Below are 11,083 nucleotides of genomic sequence, written 5' to 3'. Positions count from 1 at the left end.
CTTATTAATTATGTAAATAGATACCTGGTCTCCTTCACGTGTAATCCTGAGGCAGGAGGAATGGAAGTGCTCATCATTGCTGGGACCTTCCTGCATTTACTCTGCTGACGCCATGTTTAAAACTCAGCTGCATCCGTTGTCAGTCACTGCAGGCGAGGAAAATGTGGTGCTCCACCACCGACATTAGAACATAAGAACACAAAAACACAAGAACTAGGAGCAGGAGTAAGCTGTTCGACCCGTCAAGCCTGCTCTGCCGTTCAATAAGATCATGGCTGATCTTTTTGTGGACTCAGATTGCACTCTCACCGTATTCTTTTACTGTTCAAAAAAAACTACCTTAGCTTTAAAAACATTTTCTGAAATAGCGGTCAGCTACTTTACTTGGCAAGGAATTCCATAGATTAACAACCCTCTGGATGAAGAGATTCCTTTTCAATTCAGTTCTAAATCTGCTCCCTCTAACCTTGAGTCTATGCCCGCTTCAACTGCTAGTGAAAACATCCTCTCTACTTATAACTTACCTTTTCCCTTCATAATTTTATATGTTTTGAATTCTTCTGAATTCCAATGAATATAATCCCAGTCTACTCAGCCTCTCCTCATAAGCCAACCCCCTCAACTCCGGAATCAACCTAGTAAATCTTCTCTGCACTCCCTCCAGTGCCAATACATCCTTTCTCAAGTAAGGAGACCAAAACTGCACACAGTACTCCAGGTATGGTCTCACCAGCACCCTGAACAGCTGCAACATAGCCGCCCTGCTTTTAAACTCAAAATCCCTTTAGCAATGAAGGACAAAATTCCATTTGCTTTCCTAATTACTTGTTGCACCTGCAGACCAATCCTCTATGATTCATGCACAAGGACACCCAGGTAGTGGGTATGCTGCAACACCCAGCAGTATGCTGCAACTTTTTACCATTCAAGTAATAATCCTTTTTACTGTTATGTCTACCAAAATGGATGTCTTCACATTTATTAACATTGTATTCCATCTGCCAGACCTTTGCCCACAAAGTATCTATATTCTTCTGCAAAGTTTTACCATCCTCTGCACTCTTTGCTCTGCCACTCATCCTAATGTCATCTGCAAACTTTGACACACTACACGTGGTCCCCAACTCCAAATCATCTATGTAAACTGTGAATAATTGCAGTCCCAACACTGATTCCTGAGGCACACCATTATTTACTGATTGCCAACCAGAATAGCACTCATTTATCCCCAAGCTTTGCTTCCAGTTGGTCACACAGATGTAACCAAATACACCGCTTCCACCCTCCTGATCCCCAACGGTGTGCGTCACTTCCTTTGGTGACATCATCCACGATACCGTGACCATACCTACTCCAGAGGCAGTCTGCGCCTCGCTCCCAACTCCAGCCCTAAACCAAGTCCTAGCCCCCTGCTGTGTTTTCACCATCCCCTCAGACTTGCCCCTCACTAAGGCCTCACCTTCATCCCACTATGCTCCCAGATCAACAAATTTAATAGGTGTCGGAACATCGAATTTTTCTTCCGCTGCCTCCGCCTCCATGACTCCTACTCACTCTCAGAGGGCCTCTTTGTTTGCCTCTAACACACCCATTCACCTGGACACCCTGTGGTGGTCTGTTACCCGCCCTTGACCTCTTCATTTCTAATTGCTGCCACGACATTGACCGCCTCAACCTGTTCACCCCTCTCACGCATTCCAAGCTCTCACTGTCGCAATGCACAGTCCTCCACTCCTTTCACTTCAACCACAACCTCATCATCAAACCAGCGGACAAGGTGGGGGGGGAGCACAGTGGTAGTTTGGCACATGGACCTGTACAACACTGAAGCCAGGAGCCAACTCATGGACACCTCCTCCTACTGCCCCCTGACCATGACCTCACCTCCCATCGCCAAACTATCATCTCCCAGACGATCCACAACTTCATCACCTCAGAGAGTCTCCCATCCACAGCCTCCAACCTCATAGTCAAGGAACCCCACACTGCCCAGTTCTACCACTTACCCAAAATCCACAACCTAACTGCCCCGGTCGACCCATTGTCTCCATCTGCTCTTGCCCCACCAAAGTTATCTCTGCATACCCTGACACTGTTCTGTTCCATTGGTTTAGGATCAGCCCCATACAATTAGGACACCACCCACACCCTCCATCTCCTCCATGACTTTCAGTTCCCCGGCCCACAATACCTCACCTTCACCATGGACATCCAGTGCCTGTATATGTCCATCTACCATGACGAAGGATTCCAAGCCCTCTGTTTCTTCCAATCCCGCTGCCCCAACCATAAGCCTTCCACCGACACACTCATTCGATTGGTTGAACTGGTCCTCACCCTCAACAACTTCTCCTTCGAATCCTCCCACTTCCTTCAGACCAATGACGTAGCCAAGGGCACCCACATGGGCCTCAGCTATGTCTGTCTCTTCATCGGGTATGTAGAACAGTCCATCTTCCGCAGCTACCCTGGCACTGTTCCCCACATTTTCCTCTGCTACATCAATGTTTGTTTCGGCACGACCTTGTGTTCCCACGAGGAGGTTGAACAGTTCATCAACATTACAAACACTTTCCATCCTGACGTCAAGTTTACCTGGACCATCACGGACACCTCTCTGCCCTTCCTGGACCTCTTCATCTCAATTTCCGACAATCGACTCAACACAGACATCTACTTCAAATGCACCAACTCCCACATGTACATGGACTAAACCTCCTCCCACCCCCCCACCTTGCTGTAAAAATGCTATCTCTTACTCCCAATTCCTCCGCCTCCGCCGCATCTGCTCCCAGGAGGACCAATTCCACTCCAGAACATCCCAGGTGGCCTCCTACTTCAAGCATTGCAATTTGCCCTCCGATGAGGTCAACAATACCCTCCAGCACATCTCCTCCACTCCTGCACCTCTGCCCTTGAACCCCAACCTCCAACCACAACGAGGACAGAACCCCTCAGTCCTCACCTTCCACCCCACCAACCTCCGGATACAACGGATGATCCTCCGCCATTTCTGCCACCTACAGTCAGACCCCACTACCAGAGATATATTTCCCTCCCGACCCCTTTCAGCATTCCACAGAGACCATTCCCTCCGCAACTCCCTCATTAGGTCAACATCCCCTATCAACCCATCCGCCGGCATCTTCTCTTGCCACTGCAAGAGGTGTAAAACCTGTACCCATACCTCCCCCATCACCTCCATCCAAAGTCTCAAAGGATCCTTCCACATCCGGCAGAGATTTTCCTGCACCTCCAAACACCTCATCTAATGTGTCCATGGGTCTCAATGTGGTCTCCTCTACATTGGGGAGACAGGATGCCAATTTAGAGTCATAGAGATGTACAGCATGGAAACAGACCCTTCGGTCCAACTCGTCCATGCCGACCAGATATTCCAACCCAATCTAGTCCCACCTGCCAGCACCTGGCCCATATCTCTCCAAACCCTTGCTATTCATATACCCATCCAAATGCCTTTTAAATGTTGCAATTGTACCAGTCTCCACCACTTCCTCTGGCAGCTCATTCCATACATGTACCACCCTCTGAGTGAAAAAGTTAACCCTTAGGTCCCTTTTATATCTTTCCCCTCTCACTCTAAACCTATGCCCTCTAGTTCTGGACTCCCCCACTCTAGGGAAAAGACTTTGTCTATTTATCCAATCCATGCCCCTCATAATTTTGTAAACCTCTATAAGGTCATCCCTCAGCCTCCAACGTTCCAGGGAAAACGGCCCCAGCCTGTTCAGCCTCTCCCTGGAGCTCAAATCCTCTAACCTTGGCAACATCCTTGTAAATCTTTTCTGAACCCTTTCAAGTTTCACAACATCTTTCCAATAGGAAGGTGACCAGAATTGCACGCAATATTCCAACAGTGGCCTAACTAATGTCCTGTACAGCTGCAACATGACCTCCCAACTCCTGTACTCAATACTCTGATCAATAAAGGAAAGCATACCAAATGCCTTCTTCACTATCATATCTACCTGTGACTCCACTTTCAAGGAGCTATGAACCTGCACTCCAAGGTCTCTTTGTTCAGCAACACTCTCTAGGACCTTACCATTAAATGTATAAGTCCTGCTAAGATTTGCTTTCCCAAAATGCAGCACCTCGCATTTATCTGAATTCAACTCCATCTGCCACTTCTCGGCCCATTGGCCCATCTGATCAAGATCCTGTTGTAATCCGAGGTAACCTTCTTCGCTATCCACTATGCCTCCAATTTTGGTGTCATCTGCAAACTTACTAAGGGCACCTCTTATGCTCGCATCCAAATTAATTATGTAAATGACAAAAAGTAGAGGACCCAGCACCGATCCTTGTGGCACTCCACTGGTCACAGGCCTCAAGTCTGAAAAACAACCCTCCACTACCACCCTCTGTCTTCTACCTTTGAGCCAGTTCTATATCCAAATGGCAAGTCCTCCCTTTATTCCGTGAGATTTAACCTTGCTAATCAATCTCCCATGGGGAACCTTGTCGAAAACTTGGGGAATGTTTCAGAGAACATCTCTGGGACACAGGCGCTAAACAACCCCACCGCCCTCTGCCAATCACTTCAACTCCCCCTCCCACTCCGCCAAGGACATGCAAGTCCTGGGCGTCCTCCACTGCCAAATCCTAGCCACCCGAAGATTGGAGGAAGAACACCTCATCTTCTGCCTTAGGACCCTCCAACCACATGGAATCAATGTCTATTTCACCAGTTTCCTCATCACACCTCTCCCCACCTTATCCCAGATCTAACCCTCCAACTCAGCACTGCTCTATTGAACTGTCCTACTTGTCCACCTTCCTTCCCACCTATCTGCTCCATCCTCCACTCTGACCTATCACCATGACTCACACCTTCATCTCCCTATCACATTCCTAGCTACCTTCCCCCCAGCTCCACCCCCCTCTCATTTATCTTTCAGACCCCTTACATTCCTGATAAAGAGCTTATGCTCGAAATGTCGACTCTCCTGCTTCAACTTAGTGAAGGTGATTTCTGAAGCATTTAGTTTTCAAAATAATTAATTATACTAGTGACAATGCACTTATCAATTTAGTGAAAATAAATATATAAAGTCAAGAGTTAACATTGAAGCCCCTTTTGTTTATGGATAGATAAAGTGTTCTTATTAAGTTTGCTTTCATTAATTTCTGCAATCCAAAGGAAATAGTTTGCTAGGTTTGGTATACAAAGTAAAAGTTTTACAGCCATGCATTGAAGTGATTCAGATAGATGTCAAAGATCCAAGGCAGTACACAACAAAAAAAGTAGGGAGTTTCCCTAAAGTCATGAATTCAGAATTGGACTTTCTGCTTGTAGATAAGAAACAGCAGTAAGTCTACTTATGTCAGAAACCTGTGCTCAGTGGGAAACTGTCTTTTATGCTGGTGACTGATTTCCTGTCCAAGCAGTCACTTGACAGTACAGAGCCTGAATATTACTAAAAAGACAGAAACATTGTCAAAGCTTATCACCTTACATTCATCAGGACCAACAAAAGAATGCCAAATTTTAAATGATCAGAATAATTTATACTATAGAAGAAAAGAATACTCGTTAATTGGCAAGTTGACTCTGATTGGCCAAAACATTGCCATGGCGAGTATTGGGGATCTCATGACTCTCCAAACTCACAAATAACACAAAAAAAGATAAGATTTGAACATACTCCTTTTGTTAGCAGCTGGAGAGTATTTCTTAATTTATTCACAGAATGTCACCATGTTTGGTTAGGCTAACATTTATTGTCCAGCTCTTGAGAAAGTGGTGCATTGTCACCTTGAACTGATGCAGTCTAATTTTTTAATTTGGAGTGGGTCCAATAACTAAATAGACCTTCATTTAACTTCAGCAGGAAGACCTCAGACAGTGGTCTTTCCAATAAGGTTTATGCAAAGATTTGTAGCTTGGGTTGTGGATGTGATTGTAGGTTAGCTCGCCGTGCTGATGCATGGTCATGCACGTTTCAACACCATGCTAGGTAGCATCATCAGTGCGACTTCCATGAAGCATTCTTGTTCTACTCCACTTGGTATTATATGCCCCAGTCTGTTAAGGTGGAAACAGTTTGGGGTGGAGGTGAGAAGTGATAAAGGCAAAGATTCATTTGGTGTACAGGCATTCAACAATAACGAGTAGGGTGACAAAAGACAAATGTCAGAAAGGCACAGCGATAATCCTGGGAGATTTTAATGTAAATAATCGACTAAAAATTTCAAATGGGCAAAGGTTATCTAGGAGAAAAGTTCATAGAAATGTTTTTGGGATAATATCTTAGAACACTATGTTCTGGAGCCAACTAGACAGTCAGTTAGATGAGACCTGGTATTGTATAACATGGTAGGATTAATTAATGATCTCATTGTTCCCCTAGGTAGTAGTGACAAAATCATTGAATTTTACATTCAGTTTGAGTGGAAGAGGATTGGGTCTGAGGCAACATTTGAAGATTTAAATCAGAGCAATTGTGAGGGCTGAAAGCAGTGCAAGCTAAAGTGAATTGGCAAATTAGGTTAAACGGTAGGTTAATAAAAATGGAATGGCAGACATTTAAGGGGATATTTCAGAATAAATGGAATAGATACATTCCAAAGATTAGGAAAAATTCTAGGAGATGGACCCACCATCCATGGTTAACTGGAAATGTTAAAGATAGCATCAACCTTAAAGAGGAGACATATAATTGTGCAAAGATAGGTGACACACAGAAGACTGGACAGTAAAAAAATAGTGAAGAATGACTGTAATATTAACAAGGAGAAAAAAAGAACACAACAGAAAGCCAGCTGAAAGTATAAAAACATATTGCAAAGATTTCTATAAATGTTGAAAACACAAGTTTAAAATTTGAAAACACAAGTTTAAAATTGATAGAAAGTGAGACCAGAAAATTAATAAAGTTATATAAGGGAATGTCAGATTAATTGAATAGGTATATTAATCAGACTTCACTATGGAGGATCCAAGTAACAGCCCGGAAGCAGTAATAAATCAGGAAATAAAAGGGAAGAGAAAATTAGGAAATTACTAAGGTAGTTCCTGTATATAAAAACAAATCATATATCAAATGATCTGTTTCTGTGCGAGAAATGCTTTGTAAAATATTCATGAAATATTAATGTGGCTTTGGTCAGACTGATAAAGGGGATGAGGGAATAAAATGTATGTTAATATGAAATAGTTGGCTATCCAAAAGGCATTAAGGACTGTTCATTCTGCCACTAGAGGTCATATTTTAGTCCAGGATACAAAAGGCTTGGAGAATATTATTTTCTCCAACTAGTGAAATTGAACATTCCTGGCTGCTTCAGACTGAAAAATAAATATTTTTTCTTGAATTTAAGAGCGAAACAAGGTTCCATTCACCTATAGTGCCACTGTCATCAAATTCATAGGTTGATTGGTGGCTATACGAAATATATGATCATATGGTAAAGAGCATTTTGTTGAAATAAACAACAAGACAATCAGTATCTGGAAGAAAAAGGTGACATAGATATTACGATGTAATTGTAAATAAACTATCAGTACTCTACTGAACCTGACAGCAACCTCAAGTGGAGAACCATATGTGTCAGCAATTTGATGCTCCTCCATAGTTGCATTACTGATGATTTTCCAGAAAGCAATTCCTAAATAGTTAGTGAATTAATGAAAACTTCCATTGTTATGGTGTTAGTCACACTGCAGAAAAAAATCTTAGAAAAAGTTATAACTTGTTGAATGAGGTGTAACTGAGTTTTTAAAGAGTGCATGGAGATTACAATTACTGCTGAATGCCCCAACTAGTCCTGAAGAACCAATTTTATATTTGTGGAACTTCAACTTTCTCCATTATGGTAAAAAACATCAATACAGTTTTAAAATATTTTTTGGACATTGTAATATCTTGCAGCATTTTAGCTTCTATTTTAATCCAATCACAAACATTTATTTTACCATTTGAAAATTTAAATTAACAGTTTAACTTCCTGGTTTGCTGTCCATGAGAATGCTTCAATGTGAGTGACTATATATTCTACATATTGACATCACTGTGGTAAGTGTCTGGAGTGTACTGCCAGTGGAGACAGTATAGGTGGATGCAACAACATTTAAGAGGCATCTTGACAGAAACATGAAGAGCAGGGAACATAGGGATACAGACAGCGTAGAGGCAAAAGGCTTTTAGTTTAGAAAGACATCATGTGACGGCACAGTCTTGGTGGGCTGAAAGGCCTGTTCATGTGCTGTACTGTTCTTTGTTCTTTCTGGTACAAAAGCATGAGCACAGTTAACTAGTAGTTTACAGAACAGTGGAAAATGTCTCACATTTTCCTGATTCCTTAGACCACATGTCGGGCCTCGATTGAGTCAAACACTGGATCAACTGGCACCACCATTCAACAGGTATTAAACCGCTTCTGAACTTCTTTCAGAAGCCCAACAAAGACCAGGTTAGTGTACTGCTGTACATAGTTTGCAACAGTTCCAATGCCATTCTGATCAGACAGAGGATCAAAGAAGAACCAACCAAATATGAAGACATCATTGAGGTCTCTGATTCTGATTTTAGTTTACAACACAATCTTATAAAAGATCCAGTGAAGTTTAACCAGTATATCCAGGAGGCAGGGTAGACTGTTGAGTCCTTTATAAATGACATATCCAACCTTGTCAATATTGTACATTGAGTGATGAGACTGGAATCATGTTGGGAATGCTAGGATTAATCCTTAACAGAACTTTTGGTGTCTAACAAAGAGCTTACATTTGCAAATTCACTGCAGTCCATCGAACAGGCTCAAGTTCAAAAGCAAAAGATTTTGTATCTAAGGGGACAATGAAGCATTCAGGGGCCTGATCATCAATTCTGACTGGGTCTAGTTCATCTATGAGAGGGCTGCTAATGAACCAGTAAGACAACTATCACAATGGGAAGAGGCCACAATTTTCCTCATTGCTTTATGCCTGCGTTGTGGGGGGGAGAATTTCACATCATCACCAAACCTGCCATGTCATCAATGACTGCTTGCATGCTGTAAGAAATGCCTTTTTAAGATGGTTTACTGGAGTAGCAACAGAAGATTTCCAACTTAAAATTTTGAAAGACAAAACTTTAAAATCAGAACACTCCAATTTGTAACTGTCAGTGAAGTAAATGATAGAAGAAGAACAAGATATATCCTAAGAAGTGGTAGCCCACATACAATTTCTGGCGTGCAGTTATCATGGCTAATGGCAAGAAAACTACATTTTAATTGAATACATGTGTTCATGTTTCAGTTTATTCACATACACACCATAGTTGAAGGGAAGTTTCTTTAAATGCTTTCAATTTCAGTGTGCAAGAAGCATTTCAATTGGATGTGAGGGCAGATGATGCTACTCTTCGTTGATCAGGAGTAAGGTCACTGTTACTTGATATGCCATTCCTAATTATGCATCTTTTAATCTTCTCTATTCACTAGCAGCAGCAGAAATTGAAGTTGACTCATTATGTCATGCATCAATCTTTATTGATGAAACTCCATCTCTAGGATCACAGAAGGATATTTTAGATCTTTAATTTCTCTTTGAGAAGAGGCTAGAGGAAGTGGGAAAACTATGCACCACAAAAGAAGGTAACGTGCTGCAAGATGACATTCTTAGTTTTCCTCTTTCGAAATGGAACAAAGACTGTCTGTTTGCAGAATAGGTGCTGAATCCTACTTTACTGTTTGAAGACAGAGTAAATAATAATTTTGATCAGAATACTGTTATCGCTTTTGAGAAAAGTCTGCATTTCTTTGATGGTGATAAAGAGGTGAAATTGTCTGTTCCTTCCACTGAAGAAACCAATGTCAAGCAGTAACAACATTCACAATCTGATACGGAACTGCTTTAAGTGACGAAGTACCAAACTAAATGTCCTTCCTATTATCAATATAGCTTGCAAATAGAAATGTCTGAAAGCAGCGTTGAATTTTCAACTCATCATCATATGATGGGGAAACTTTATACTAATCCCAATCCTGATTTAGGATTTCCTTAAACCTCCAGTTTATTCTCCTGTTGAGAATGAAATCCTATGTTCTGCTGCAGTTCTCAAGGTGTCATTGTCCAAACAGGAGCAGCCACAAGCTGAAGAGACTGTGGAAGTAGTACTACTACCTAGAGCTGGAGAAATTCTTAACATAGACATAGTGGTTAATTTTTCACTGATTAGCCTTCAGAGCATTCTTCATTCTTTTTTTCTGTCTACCTATTCATTCCTGGAATTGTTGGGGGGGGTGGGGGGTTGGTAGCGTTGAATAGTTTCATTGCCATCATAGCAATCGGATGGCACTGTTGTGAATTTCATTTCAGTGCCTTCCCTTTTATGTGTTTCAAAAGGTTCAGGTCCTCTGCCTCTTGAATAAGACCTTCTTTGACCAGTGTTCACTGCTTTTTCATTCAAGTCATTGTCAGTGTCATAACCCTGGTACCAACTGTTATGAGAACATGGCATCCCACTCTGCTTGCCTTCCAAGGGGAAAATAATTGAGCATGTGCATTGCTCAGGCCCTCAAAATAGACAATAGGTGCAGGAGTAGGCCATTCTGTCCTTTGAGCCTGCACCACCATTCAACATGATCATGGCTGATCATCCTTAATCAGTATCCTGTTCCTGCCTTATCTCCATAACCCTTGATTCCACTTTTCCTTGAGAGCTCTATCCAACTCTTTCTTAAATGAATCAAGAGACTGGGCCTCCACTGTCCTCTGGGGCAGAGCATTCCACACACCCACCACTCTCTGGGTGAAGAAGTTTCTCCTCATCTCTGTCCTAAATGGTCTACCCCATATTTTTAAGCTGTGTCCTCTGGTTCGGCACTCACCCATCAGCGGAAACATGTTTCCTGCCTCAAGAGTGTCCAATCCTTTAATAATCTTATATGTCTCAATCAGATCCCCTCTCAGTCTTCTAAACGCAAGGGTATACAAGCCCAGTCGCTCCAATCTTCCAACATAAGATAGTCCTGCCATTCAAGGAATTGACCGCGTGAACCTACGCTGCACTCCCTCAAATTTGGAGACCAGAACTGCACACAATACGCCAGGTGTGGTCTCACCAGGGCCCTG

At 42.3% G+C, this 11,083-nt stretch overlaps 1 protein-coding gene across 1 annotated transcript in view; it reads right to left on the bottom strand.

The window, feature by feature from the left end:
• The window catches only part of LOC122561234, a 322,916-nt gene that overhangs the window by 204,063 nt on the left and 107,770 nt on the right, over positions 1–11,083 (bottom strand). The window lies entirely within an intron of this gene.

The sequence above is a fragment of the Chiloscyllium plagiosum genome, chromosome 22, assembly GCF_004010195.1.
Source record: "Chiloscyllium plagiosum isolate BGI_BamShark_2017 chromosome 22, ASM401019v2, whole genome shotgun sequence".
Lineage (NCBI taxonomy): Eukaryota > Metazoa > Chordata > Chondrichthyes > Orectolobiformes > Hemiscylliidae > Chiloscyllium > Chiloscyllium plagiosum.
This window is presented reverse-complemented; position numbering and strand designations above follow the sequence as displayed.